Below are 15,815 nucleotides of genomic sequence, written 5' to 3' on the forward strand. Positions count from 1 at the left end.
ATAATAATAATAATAATAATAATAATAATAATGAATAAATAAATAATAATACTAATAACAAATAATTATAATTATAATAATCTCATCAAGTAATAATAACAATTATGAGAATAATTGACAACAATTTTATTGATAAATACCAGTGATAATATAAATAGTAACAACAATAATTATAATAACAATAATAAAAAAAATGATAATAATAGTAAATAATGCAAATAATAATGAAAATAATCATAATAAATAATAGTAACAAACCCAACAACAATAGTAATAAGAACAATTGCAATATTAATGATGGTGGTGATGATGATGATGATAATAATAGTAACCACTAATAATAATAATAATTAATTAATTAATAAATAAACAATCATAACAATAATAATCATAACAATATTAATAACAACAACAATGTTAATAATAGTAATAACAAGAAAGGTGATTAAGGATAATATTAAAAAATCAGATTATGAATAGATAAGATAACATAAAATAATATAATATTTTAAAATTCATAACATATTACAAAATATGGACACCCATATCAAAGATACATATGAATAGTCTTCGGCTACAAGGTAAATCTAGCTCAAGTAAAGTAGCCCTTGCAGCAAATAACAAATGCAAATCAATCCACCAACCAAAGCCTTTTCAAAAGCAAAATAGAGGCAAGGATATCTCAAACCAAAAAGGGAACAAGATGATCTATGGTCCTTGCACAATATGCAAGAAGCAAGGACACACGGCCAAAATATGCTGGTGGAGACCGAACCCTCAATGAAAAATTTGCTAACAATTCGGTCACATGGAAAGGGTTTGCAGGCAAAGGAACCAAAGGCAAGAGGCAAGACATGCTCAAGAACCAGAGTAGTCAAGTGGAGAGCATGAACACACCTTTACAGCAACTTGCAACCTTGCAAGCTCAGTCAAGGATTCTTGGATCTTGGACAGTGGTTATACTAATCACATGTGCAACAACCATGGGCTGTTTGTGAAATTCAATCCAAGAATTGCAACAAAAATCAAGGCAGTAAATGGAAAAATGATGAAGGCATAAGGAAAAGGTGATTTGGTGATTAAAACACCAAAAGGAACAAGACAAATCATAAATGTTTTGTATGTACCAAAACTGTCTGAGAATTTGCTTAGTAGCCACCACTCATGAAGAAAGGATATACTTTAAAGTTTTTATATACAAGTTGTGAAATATCTAAGGATGAAAAAAATTGTATTACTTGTCCATATGAAAGATAATAGCCTTGTGATTGATTTTAATAAGCAAAATCAATTGGCTATGAGCACCAAAGTCCAAGAAGATTTAGAATTATGGCATAGAAGGCACGATCACTACAACTATGCAACCATAAAGCAGATGCAAACTCAACAAATTGTTGAGAACTTGTCACAAATCCAAGAAGTAGAAGCTATATGCCAAACTTGTCAACTTGGCAAGCTTAAAAGGTAACATTGTCCCTTGACAACAATTGACAAAGCAAAAGAAAAACTAAAATTGGTGCACTTGGATTTGTGTGGACCGATTAATGAAGCAACTCATGTAGGGATAAGGTATTTTGCCATCTTTATTGATGATTATTCAAGAAAATATTGGATTTACTTCCTTAAACAAAAATCAGAGGTAGCAGCCATGTTTGAAGAGTTCAAAACACTTACGGAAAACCAAGCTTAAACAACCATAAAGGTAATCCAAACCGACAATTATGGTGAGTACATTTCTAAAGCTTTTCAAGATATTTGCAAGCAAAGTGGTATTATACATCAACTCACAACTCCATACACACCACAACAAAATGGAGTTAGTGAAAGGAGGAATAGAACCATCATGGAGATGTCAAGATACTTGCTATTTGAGAAGAGTTTACCAAAGAAATTTTGGGATACCTTCTAAATAGACTTCCAAGTAAGGCAATTGAATCCAAAACTCCAAATGAATTGTGATATGACTTTAAACCTTCAATTGCTCATTTAAAAATCTTTGGAAGTATTTGTTATATACATGTACATGACACAAGAAGGTCCAAGCTAAATAAGAAAGCAAATATTGGCATTCGTGTTGGCTATAGCTTGGTTTCAAAGGGTTATAGAATATATGATGTGTCAAAGATACATGTTGTTTTTTCTAAAGTTATTGTCACATATGAGAACTAATATTGGAGTTGGAAAGAGCATAAAGTGGAAGCAAATACTTATATTCAATCAAGAACTCCTTCCAAGGATCAAAGTGATCTTGATATTGTCAATGATGATGATGATAATGATCCAGCCAATGAAGACTATGTTGGGAAGAGAGGTACAAAATCAATTGCTGAACTTTATGAAAAATCAAGGATGGCAACACCTGATCTAACAACATATAGTGAGGTTACACAACATAAAGAATGGAAAACTGCAATGAAGGAAAGCTTTTCATGGTAGAAAAGAACAAAACTTGAAGCTTGGTGCTGAGACCAAAGAAAAGACATGTTATAGGTGTTAAATGGGTGTTTAGATCCAAATTAAACCTTGATGGCACCTTAAACAAACACAAAGTAAGGCTAGTTGTAAAGGGATATGTTTAACAATATGAAATAAACTACATGGAGACCTTTGCACTAGTGGTAAGATATGAATCTGTTTGGCTACTACTTGCATATGCAGCCACCAATTCTTGGAGAATATACCATTTGCATGTGAAATCAACCTTCCCAAATAGTATATTAGAAGAAGAAGTCTATGTAGAGAAACCTGAATGCTTTATCAAAGAAGGAGAGGAGGAGAAAGTATATAAGCTTCATCAAGCTTTGTACAAGCTAAAACAAGCTCCAAGAGCTTGGTATGCAAGAATTGATGATTACCTAAATCATGAAAGCTTTTCAAGAAGTGATAATGAACCTATCTTCTATATCAAAGCCAGCTCACATGAAGTTGAAATGGTAATCTCTCTTTATGTTGATGATTTGCTCATAACAAGTTGCAATACCGAAGCCATCCAAAAATTCAAAGGCAAAGTGAAGGAAACCTTTAAGATGTCAGACCTTAGCTTAATGGATTACTTCTTAGGTTTGGAGATCAAGCAAATAAATAAAGGTATACTTCTATCTTAAGAAAGATATGCTTTGAATGTACTTGATAAGTTTCATCTAGAAAATGCCAAGTTGGAACTTAATAATGGAAGTGAAAAAATGAATGGTTCGGTTTATAGAAGCTTGATTGGAAGCTTACTTTATTTATGTGCTTCAAGACCTGATATTATGTATTCTGCAAGTGTGTTATCAAGGTTCATGAGTGCTCCATCTTGGAACCATTACCAAGCTGCAAAAAGAGTTCTAAGGTATGTGAAAGGCACGACCAAATATGGAATTCTATACAAGCATGGCAAAATGTATGAGCTAGTTGGCTATTGTGATAGTGATTGGCCAGGTAGCTTGGAAGACATGAAGAGTGCTTCTGGTTACTTGTTCATCTTTGATTCATCTCCATTTTCATGGAGTTCACACAAGCAAGGAACCATGGCACAATCAGCAGCAGAAGTCGAATACATTTCAACGGCAGCAACATTAAACCAAGCAATTTGGCTAAGGAAATTGCTTAATGACTTAGGTTGTAAACAAAAAATGCAACAACCATGATGAGAATCTGCCTTTACCCGTACAACTGACTACTTGCTAGGGTACTAATCCTGTATAATTAAAGACGGGGCCGATCATAAAGGCACAAGCTAAGAGATTTCAAGACAATCTGGTTAGCTTCATCCAAGGTGTTATTAATTCTTAAGACGGCATGACAACACCCAAAGATCAAAATCCCGTTTTATGCATCTAAGTTATAAAGATGGAAATGGACCCGTGAAGCTATTTTGGTGCATCTATGGACTCTGCGCAGCAAAGGACTAGTTTGTTAGCTTGTGAATGTGATTAAACACATCGAGATCATGGAATCAAGCCAAAGTAGTAACAAGACTGAACATACAACACATTTGTGCATAGAGATCAATTTGGCAGAAAATGCATGGTTTTGGGGCTGGCTTTGACCTTTCTTGTGGATCAATCAATTTTTTCTTGTTCCAATGAGAGGCAACAAATGGAAACCAATATTAATTCTATTTGGCATCCTACATGGAATATTGGAATTGATTTGGAGCCTAAACTAGCTGGTGATTGGACAAAAACAGCTTAGTTGTAAAACTAGTCAACTAGTTTCCTAATCTGAAAATTGACTTTTCTTTTAGGAAATTAGTCTTTTATTTTGATTTTTATTTATCCAATTGCTGAAAAAATTAATTTATGAAGGTGGGAATTTTATTATTTTGATTGTAAATTAATTAATTCTTATTTCAAAATTAAAGAAATTAATTAATCCAAAGCAGATTAGGAAAGTTATGAATTTCGGCCACATCATGGTTTTCACACCTTTGGCCGGTTTTATTGTGTTATTTTGTTTTGTGAATTCAAACCTATTTAAGGCTTATTTTCACAATAATATATAGTACATTATTCGTATATAAAAATACTTGTGAGAAAGAATTCTCTTTGTTCTCTCTGAACACTTAAGACGTTGAATAGAAATCAAGTGTTTTAGTTTGACTTATCAATAGGACATCCATCATCTACTGTGGTGTCTTCATCATATACCAAGGTTCCTAATCAAAAATTTATTAGGAGTTAAGGTTACCATTAGAACTTGAATTTAATTATGATCCAGGCTAATATAATACAGGTTTAAGAGCAAGTCGACCTAGGTTCGTATCATTTGGTATCAGAGCCGAATTTTGATCAGGTTTAACCTATCTTATTTGCTTTATTTATTTATTTTTTTGTTCTGAAATTTTAGCATTAGGTTAAGGTTGCTTCTATCTCATTGATGTTCTGCACTAAAAAAAAAAAAAAAAAAAATTCTACATATTGAATCTATTCCTTTTGTTAGCCAAATTTTTTGTTTTCTAGTTTGTTGGTTGTTTGCATAATAGTTCTTAGTAATTTGGTTTATTGTTGATTTTTCTTTCCTATTTTAATCTTAATTAATTACATTCAATATTTAAAAAAACAAAAAAAAAAGAGTTTTGAGAACAACTTGCATAAATCTACAATCTTTTACAATTTATTTTTGTTTGAAAAGTTTGGAGTGTGTTTGTTGGATTTTTTTGGTATTAAAGTTTGCATTTTTGTGGTGAATTTTGCTACTGGAGATTGTGTGATATTATTGTGTTAGTGATTAAAAAAAACAAAAAAGCCAAAAGAAAAAAAATTGTAAAAATCCGGTTTATGGAAGGCTAAAAAACTAAGTTTGTTTTGGTATGGAATTTCAATAGTGAATATTTGGAGTCGCTATTATTCATTCCATATTGCTACTAGAGATTTGAATTTTGAGTGCTAAAATTGTTTGGATTAAAATTAGTTAAAGAGTCTAAGACAAAGACTTAAATAATGAGAACTACAACCAATAACTACTTCATATTTTGTTTGAATTGTTTCTTGTTCGTTATTTGAATATCTTTTCTAAATTTTATCCTTGAATTTTTAGTTTCTTAATATTATGGTCTACTCCTTATTAATTTCAAAAATTGCATTGTGATTTTACCTTGTTTTTGGTTAGTAAGGTCGAGATTGGGTTTTATCAATTCACTTGGTATTTGCTTGTTTTTTGTTGCTGTTTTATTGATAAGTTTAATTTGGGTGTACTAGTGATCTAATTGCTGTTTTGAGTGTGTTTAAATAGAATTTTGAGATAATTCTTTGATTGGAAAAAGGCAAGAGAGTATGAGCTTAAAAGAGGGTTGAAAGCCGAAACTAGTGTGCAAACATGAATGTCGAGATCTTGTTTGAGTGATACACGTGAGAGAGTGAATTTATGAGGATTTTTGCATTATTTTTATTAACATGATAGATCCAAGAATGAGAAGTGGAGATGGTTCAATAAGAAATCTTGAAGAGGAATCCATGGGACTTGGAGGTGAACCTATCGACATGTTGGCAGTTTTGGAACAAATTCAAGGATGAATGCTCTCTTTAATCAACTTGATCAAAGGATGGATAGGTTTGAAACATCACAAGGTGGGCCGAATCTAAGGCATGAACCACGTGGAGGCCAAGGTCAAGGTCGAGGAGGCAGTAGAAGTTTTGGGAGGAATTTGAAGGAGGTAATTTTGGAGATAACCTCGAGGAGGAGTTTAAGGATATTTTTGCACTCCAAGGAAGGCAAAACTATGGGAGGCAAGCCTGTGAGAAAGATGATGACCTTGGAAATATTAAAGTCAATATACTACCATTCATGGGAAAGAGTGATTCGGAGGCTTACTTAGAATAGGAAGAATGCATGGAGATGATATTTGATTGCCATAACTATTCCGAGGCAAAGAAGGTTAAATTGGCCACTTTGCAATTTGGTCATTATGCACTCCATTGGTGGAATAATGAGGAAGGTCGAAAGAGAGTTGATGATGAACTAATTACCACTTGATGACAATGAAGGGAGCCATGAGGAAGAGGTTTGTGCCGACTCATTAGGTTGCTTTATCGAAGACTTCAATCTTTATTGTAAGGAACTAGGACTATGGAGAATTACTACAAGGAGGTGGACATGCTCATGATGAGATTGAGCATGAATAAGGACCATAAGGCAACCATATCACTTTTTTTGTGAGATTTAAATCGAGAAATAGCCAACTAAGTGGAGTTACAACAATATGTGGAATTAGAAGGGATGCTTCATGTGGGCATTAAAATTCAGAACCAATTCAAGAGGAGGGGTACAAGCTTATGGTTTGGAGGGGTTTCTAACAATGGGAGGTCAAGTGCAAGTGTTTGGAAAAGCAGTCTTGCCTTTGATTCAAGAAAAAAATCGAAGCTAGAAGGTGAAAGGTCCAATCGGCCAAGGAGAGATACAAGGCCGGATCCCACTCAAGTACCAAAGTTTGAAGGTAAATATGATCTTCAACCTTCAAAAACTCAAGATATTGTTTGTTTTAAGTGCCAGGGTCAAGGGCATATCGCTAACCAATGTCCAAAATGAAGAATAATGGTGTTGAAAGGCAATGGAGAGTTGGAGTCCAAAAGTCAAGAATCTGAAGAAGAAGCCAAATTTGTTGATGAAGGAATTAGAGTGGAAGAACAGGAAGAAACCAAGACTCTCAAAGCTTCAAAGGCCGAACTTAGTTTGGTAGCAAGGAGGGTTCTAACCTGTACAAGGATGAAGATCAAATTCAAAGAGAAAACATCTTCCATACTAGGTGTGAAATTCAAGGTAATATTTGTAGTATGATAATTGATAGTGGAAGTTGTGTTAATGTCATTAGTAATGTTGTGGATGAGAAATTAGGGTTAAAAACAAGTAAACATCCCAAACCATATAGACTACAATGGCTAAATGATAGTGATGAGGTAAAACTAAACAAAAAAGCCAAAGTAAAATTTAGTATTGAGAAATATGTGGATGTTGTTTTGTGTGATGTTTTACCTATGCATGCGAGACATATTTTACTAGGAAGACCATGGCAATTTAATAAGGATGCTATAAATTATGGTTGAGAAAATGCTATTGCTTTTAAATTTAAAGGAAGGAAGATTAAGCTTGAGTCGTTGACTCTAAAGGGGGTGTTTAGAGACCAACTACAGATGCAACAAAGGAGGAATGCCGAATGGCTTAGAAGATGGCAAGTACGGCTAAAGGAGATGGCAAGTGTGGAACCCACGGCTTCACCCATTGTAAAAGAATGTAAGGCTGACCCACTCAACCAAGGTAAGTCTTCTAAAACTGAATTTGAGGGGAAAAGGAGAGATGAATCCAAGAGAGGTAAGGAAAAAGAGAAGAAAGTGAAGAAAAAGAAAATTTTTTTTATCTCAGTTTAGGTGAAATTAATAAAGCATTTTTGAATAAGAAACCTATGTCGGTTATGATTCATAAAGAAGCTTATTTAAATCATCAAGCTAACCCTGAATTGCTTGAATTGCCAACTTCTATTTCTTCTCTTTTTGTAGGAATTTGATGACGTTTTTCTGGAGGAAATTCATTGTGGTTTACCACCTATTCGAGGGACTGAACATCAAATTGATTTTATTCCTGGAGCTGTAATTCCTAATAGGCTTGCATATAGAAGCAATCTTGAGAAGACAAAGGAGCTACAAAGCCAGGTAAATGAATTGCTTGAAAAAGGTTATATTCGTGAAAGCATGAGTCCATGTGCTGTCCCTGTTTTGTTAGTACCTGAAAAGATGGATCATGGTGCATGTATATAGATTGTAGGGCCATAAATAATAACCATTAAGTATAGGCATCATATTCCTAGATTAGATGATATGCTTGATGAATTATATGGCACATGCATATTTTCTAAAATTGATCTTAGAAGTGGGTATCATCAATTAGGATGAAAGAGGGAGATGAATGGAAAACTGCATTTAAAACTAAGTATGGTTTATATGAGTGGTTAGTAATGCCTTTTGGTTTAACTAATGCACCTAGTACTTTTATGAGATTAATGAATCATGTTATGCATCTATTCATTGGAAAATTTGTGGTTGTTTACTTTGATGATATTCTTGTATATAGTAGAAGTTTAGATGATCATGTAGTACATCTTAGGTTAGTTTTAGGAGTGCTTAGGAAGGAAAGGTTAGTTGCTAATATTAAAAAGTGTGATTTTTGTCAAAATTAACTGGTTTTCTTAGGATTTGTTGTAAGTGTTGCAGGAACTAAAGTTGACCAATCCAAGGTGAAAGCCATACAAGAGTGGCTGAAACCTATATCTATTACCCAGGTAAGGAGTTTTCATGGTTTGGCTAGCTTCTACCAAAAATTTGTCAAGGATTTTAGCACAATTGAAGCACATTTGATCAAAATTGTTAAGAAGAATGTTGGATTCCAATGGGGAGAAGCATAACAGAAGTCTTTTAATTTATTGAAAGAAAAATTAAGTGAAGCTCTTTTATTGGTTTTACCCAATTTTCTAAAACTTTTGAAATTGAATCTGATGTTTCAGGTATAGGTACTGGGGCTATTTTGATACAAGAAAGAAGATCCATAGCTTACTTTAGTGAGAAGTTAAATGGTGCTACATTAAACTATCCAACAAAGAGATGTATGCTTTGGTGAGGGCTTTGGAGACATGGCAACATTACTTAATGCCGAAGAAATTTGTGATTCACATGGATCATAAATCATTGAAGCACAATGAAGGCCATGAGAAGCTCAACCGAAGGCATGGGAAGTGGATTGAATTCATCAAAACATTTTCTTTTGTCATTCGCTACAAGAAAGGTAAGAAAAATGTGATTGCTAGTGCTTTATTGCAAATGTATGTACTATTTTCAACCTTAGATGCTAAACTGCTTGGTTTTGAACAATTAAAAGAACTTTATGAGCATGATAATGACTTTGGTGAAATATATAAAAATTGTATTAAATAGGTTTTAACAAATTTTACATATTTGAGGGGTATTTGTTTCGGAAAAGTCAACTTTGTGTGCCTAATTGTAGCATTAGGGAATTGTTAATCAAGGAAGGTCATGGTGGGGCGGCTTAATGGGGCATTTTGAAGTTGTAAAAACTTTGTCTATTTTGCAAGAATATTTTTATTGGCCAAACATGAGGAGAGATGTGGAGAAGATATGTAAAAAGTGTCTAAAGTGCCGAAAATCCAAATTTAGATTGAAACCGCATGGATTATACCTACCTTTGCTGATCTTATTACATCATTGGGTTGATTTGTCTATGGATTTTATTATTGGTTTACCTAGGTCTAGGAATGGAAAAGATTCAATTTTTATAGTTGTTGATAGATTTTCTAAGATAGTACATTTTATTTAATGTAATAAAACTGATGATGCATCCAATGTAGCTAATTTATTCTTTAGGGAAATAGTAAGACTACATGGAATGCCTAGGATAATTGTTTTTGATAGGGATGTTAAGTTCTTAAGTTATTTTTGGAATACCTTGTTGGCTAAGGAGGGACTAAACTTTTATTTTCAACTACTTGTCATTCATAAACTGATGGACAAACTGAAGTAGTAAATAAAAATTTATCTGCATTGTTGAGAGCATTTATTAGTAAGAATTTAAGAACTTAGGAGGAATGTTTGCCACATGTGGAATTTGCTTATAATAAATCTATACATTCAGCAACTAAATATTCTCCATTTGAAGTTGTTTATGGTTTTAATCCTTTAACTTCATTTGATTTAACGTTTTTTCCTTTAAGTGAACGTACTAACCTAGATGGAAAACAAGAAGCTGATTTCATTAAACAGATTCATGAGAAGACAAAAGCAAACATTGAGAGGAAGACAGAGCAATATGTCAAGAATTCTAACCAAGGCCGAATAAAGGTTGTATTCAAACCCGGAGATTGGGTTTGGTTGCACCTAAGAAATGAGAGGTTTTTGGAGCAATGAAAGTCAAAGCTTATGCCTCGAACGGATGGACCTTTTTAAGTCTTGGAGAGGATCAATGAAAATGCTTAAAAACTTGATTTAACAGTGAGTATAATGTGAGTTCTACCTTTAATATTGCTGATTTATCTCCATTTGTTGCAGTGATGATTTTGATGTGAGAACAAATCCTTTTCAAAAGGAGGGGAATGATGAGAATCCACCTGTACCCATACAACCGACTACTCCTTGGGGTGCTAATCCTGTACAATTGAAGACGGGCCAATCACAAGGGCACAAGCTGGGAGAATTGAGGACAATCTGGTTAGCTTCATGCAAGATATTATTAATTCTCAAGAGGGTATGACAATACTCGAAGATCTAAAACATGTTTTTATGTATCTAAGTTATGAAGGCGGAAATGGACACATGAAGCTGTTTGAGTGTGCCTATGTACTTTAGGAAGCAAATGACTAGTTTGTTAGCTTATGAACATGATTAAACACACCAAGAGATCATAGAATCAAGTCAAAGCAGCAATAAGACTGAACATACAACATACTTGCACATAGAGATCAATTTGGCCGAAAATGCATGGTTTTGGCGCTGACTTTGACCTTTCTTGTGGATTAACCAAGTTTTTCTTATTCCAATCAAGGGAAACATATGGGAACCAATATTAGTCCTATTTGGAATCCTACATGGCATATTGGAGCTAATTTAGAGCCTAAATTAGCTGGTGATTGGACAAAGATAGCTTATTTGTAAAACTAGTCAACTAGTTTCCTAATCTGAAATTTGACTTTTGTTTTAGGAAATTAATCTTTTAATTTGATTTTTATTTACCTAATTGCTGGAAACATTACTTGAGGAAGTAGGATATTTTATTATTTTGATTGTAAATTAATTAATATCTATTTCAAAATTAAGGAAATTAATTAATCCAAAATAGATTAGGAAAGTTCTAAATTTTGGCCACATCATGGTTCCACACCTTTAGCCAGTTTTCCTATTGTGTTTTAGGGTTTTTGTTTTGTTACTTCAAGCCTATTCAAGGCTTATTTTCTCAACAATATCCAGTTCATTATTCATAAAAATACTTATGGGAAAAAATTCTCTTTATTCTCTTTGAACACCTAAAACATTGAATAGAAATTAAATGTTTTAGTTTGACTTATCAATAGGACATATGATGAGAATTCGCCTGGACTCGTACAATAGGCTACCCATTAGGTTGCTGATCCTGTACAAATGAAGAAGGGGCTAATCACGAGGGTACAAGCTAAAAGATTCAAGGAGAACTTGATTATCTTCATACAAGGTGTGAATAAATTTCAAGAAGGCATGCTAATATCTGGAGATCCAAAGCCCGTCTTATGCATCTGAGTTATGAAGGAGGAAATGAACCCGGTAAGCTATTTTGATGCATCTAAGGGTTCCAGGCAACAAGGGATTACTTTATTAACTTGTGAACGTGATTAAACTCACTAAAGGACCATAGAATCATGCCAAGGGAGAACCAAAGCTATTCAAATGAGGCATTTGCATATGGAGTTCAACTCGGTCGGTTTTGAGTCATTTCGGCGCTGACTTTGACCTTTCTTGTGAATCAAGCAAGTTTTCCTTATTCCAATCAAAGGCAACGTATGGGAACCAATATTAATCCTATTTGGCATCTACATGGTACATTGGAGCTGATTTGGAGCCTAAACTAACTGGTGATTAAACAAATACAGCTAAGTTGTAAACCTAGTCAACTAGTTTCCTAAACTGAAATTTGACTTTTGTTTTAGGAAATTAGTCTTTTATTTTGATTTTTATTTATCCATTTTCTGGACAAATTATTTTAGGGAGGTTGATATTTTAACATTTTGATTGTAAATTTACTAATTCCTATTTTAAAATTAAGAAATTAATTAATCCAAATTAGCTTAGGAAAAGATAGGAAATTCGGCCACACCTTTCTTTCCGAATCCATGTTAGCCAAAATTACTATAAATGATTTAGGGTTTTTGTTTTGTAAACCTTAGCCTATTTAAGGGCTTATTTTTCAATGGAACAGCAGCTTAAATTATTATTCAAAAGTTATTTGTGAGAAGAATTCTCTTTATTCTCTTTACATCTAAAACATTTATTAGAGATCAAGTGTTTTAGTTTGATTTATCAATACAAAATCCATCATCTAATGTGGCATCTTCATCATATACTAAGGTTTCTAATCACAAGTCAATTAGGAATTAAGGTAATCATTAGAATCTAAACTTTATTTCGATCCGGGCTAGTATAATACGGGTTTAGAAACAAGTCAACCTAGGTACATATTATTTGGTATCAGAGTCAAATTTTGTTCAGGTTTGATCTATCTTATTTGATTTATTTTGTTTTATTTTATTCTACAATTTTAACACTAGGTTAAGGTTGTTTCCTATCTATCCACATGCTTCATCACCGAATTTGTTTCTTTGTTTTAGCCAAATTTTTGTTTCCTAGTTTGTTGGTTGTTTTGCATATTAGTTCTTAGTAATTTGGTTTATTGTGCATTTTGCTTTGCTATTTAATCTTAATTAGTTGCATTCATATATTCGGAAAAAAGAAAAAAGGAAGAAGAAAGATTTGATAACATATTGCATAAAATCTACAAATTTTTGCAATTTGTTTTTTGTTGAAGTTTGGATCGGGTTTGTTGAATTTTTGGCATTGGAATAGAAATTTTGGTTTTTTTTCTTGCTACTAGAGTTGGTGTTTATAATCTATGAGTGATTTTTTTTTTTCAAAAAACAGAAAGCCAAAGATATAAAATTTTTTTTTGCACAAAGGCCAGTTTTGGTAAATTGTTATTGGGGATTGTTTGTTTCAGGAAACACAATTGTAATTGATGAGTTGCTGATTATTTATTCAATATTTGGGTGCTGGATATTTGAATTTTGAATGCTAAAATTGCTTGGATTAAAATTGGCTAAAGGAATTGAGACAAAGACTTGAATTACAAGAACTGCAACCAACGACTATTCTATGTTTTGTTCGAATTGTTTCTTGTTCATTGTTTGAATCACTTTTCCAGATTTTGTCATTAAATTATTGATCTTTAATATTCTGATTTATCCCTAGTTAATTATGAAAATTTTCTTGTTACTTGTACCTTTGTTTTGGTTAGTAAGTCCAAGACTAGATTTTATCAATTTAATAAATATTTGCTTGCTTTTTGTTGTTGTTTTATTAATAAGTTTAATTAGGGCATACTTGTGATATAATTGCTATTTTTAGTGCATTTTAAAAGAACTCAGAGATAATTCATTGAGTGGAAAAAGGCAAGAGAGTGTGATCTTAAAATAATGTTAAAAGCCAAAACTAGTGTGCAAACATAAGTGTCGAGACCTTTCTTGAGTGAAACACATGAATGAGTAATTTTGGCAAGGATTTTTGCATTATTTTTACTAACATGAAAGATCCAACAATGACGAGAGGAGATGGTTCATTAAGAAATCTTGAAAGGAATTTGTGGGATATAAAGGCGAATAAAGAGAAACGGGACTTGGAGGTAAACCTACCTACATGATGGCAGCTTTGGAATGACTTAAAAGGATGGAATGACTTAAAAGAATGGACAGAATTATGAATTCCCAGGGTGGACCAAATCCAAGACATGAACTCGAGGAGCCTGTGAACGTGTTTGGGAGGAATTTGGAGGAGGTACCTTTGGAGATAATCTTAACGAGGAGTTTGAAGGTATTTTTGCACTCCAAGGAAGTAAAACCTATGTGAGGCAAGCTCGAGATGAAGATGATGACCTTGGCACCATTAAGGTCCATATACCACCTTTTATTGGAAAGAGTGATCCGAAGGCTTACCTAGAGTAGGAGAAGCATGTGGAGATGATATTTAATTGCCATAACTATTCTGAGGCAAAAAAGGTTAACTTGCCCGCTTTGGAATTTTAACATTATGCAATCCAATGGTGGAATAACACGCAAGGCACCCAAAGGAGAGTTGGCGATGAATTAATCACCGCTTAGAAACAAATGAAGCGAGCCATGAGGAAGAGTTTTGTACCGACACATTACCATAGGTTGCTGTATCAAAAACTTCAATCATTATCACAAGGAAGTAGGAACGTGAAGGACTACTACAAGGAGATGGAGATGCTCATGATGAGATTGAGCATGAATGAAGACTAAGAGGCAACCATGGCACGATTTCTGGGTGGTTTGAATAGAGAGATAGCAAATCAAGTAGAATTACAACAATATATGGAATTGCAAGATATGTTACATGTGGCCATTAACATTGAGAACCAATTCAAAAGGAGTGGTACAAGCTCATGGTTTGAAGGAGTTTTTAATAGCGAAAGATCTAATTCAAGTGTTTGGAAAATCAATCCCACATATGAATCAAGGCCAAAACCAAAACAAGGAGAAGAAAGCTCTAATCGGCCAAGGAGGGATACAAGGCTGGATTCCATTCAAGCACCTAAGTTGGAACGTAAATTTGATCCTAAATCCTCAAGAACTAGAGATATTGTTTGTTTTAAGTACCAGGAAAGAGGATATATTGCCAACTAATGCCCAAACTGAAGAATTCTAGCGCTGAAAGGCAAAGGGAAGTTGGAGTCCGAAAGTGAAAAATCTAAGGAAGAAGCCGAACTTGTAAATGAAGCAATTAAGGATAAAGAAAAAGAAGAAGCCAAACTCTCAAAGCTTCAAAGGCTGAATTGAGTTTGATGGTAAGGAGGATCTTGACATTTTCCATACCCGATGTAAAATTCAAAGAAAAAACATCTTCCATACTCGATGTGAAATTCAAGGTACCATTTGTAGTATGATAATTGATATTGGAAATTGTGCTAATCTCATTAGTACTATGGTGGTTGAGAAATTAGGATTAACAACCATTAAACATCCCGAACCTTATAGATTACAGTGGCTTAATGATAGTGGTGAGATGAAAGTGAACAAATAAGCCAAGGTAAAGTTTAACATGGATAAATATGTGGATGTTGCTTTATGTAATGTTGTACCTATGCATGCTGGACATATTTTATTAGGAAAACCATGGAAATTTGATAAGATACTATACATTATGGTCGAGAAAATGCTATTGTTTTTAAATTTAAGGGAAAGAAGATTAAGCTTGAGTCGTTGACTCCAAAAGAAGAATTTAGAGACCAATTACAAATGTAACAAAGGAGGGAGGCTGAGCGAATAAAGGAGAGGGGAAGTGTGGCACCCGTAGCTTCACCAATTGAAAAGGGGGTAAAAGGCCAATTCACTTAACCAAGGTAAGTCTTCTAAAATTGAATTTCAGAGGAAAAGGATAGATGAACCCGAGAGAGAGAAAAAAGGAGAGAAAGCCGAGAGTGAGGGAAAAAAATGGTGGCTGTGTGTGGTAGAGAAAAAGAGAGGAAAGACAAGAAAAAGAAAAAAAATTATCTTAGCATAGGTGAGGTTAAAAAGG

The sequence above is a fragment of the Ziziphus jujuba genome, chromosome 9 (genome assembly GCF_031755915.1).
Source record: "Ziziphus jujuba cultivar Dongzao chromosome 9, ASM3175591v1".
Taxonomy (NCBI): domain Eukaryota; kingdom Viridiplantae; phylum Streptophyta; class Magnoliopsida; order Rosales; family Rhamnaceae; genus Ziziphus; species Ziziphus jujuba.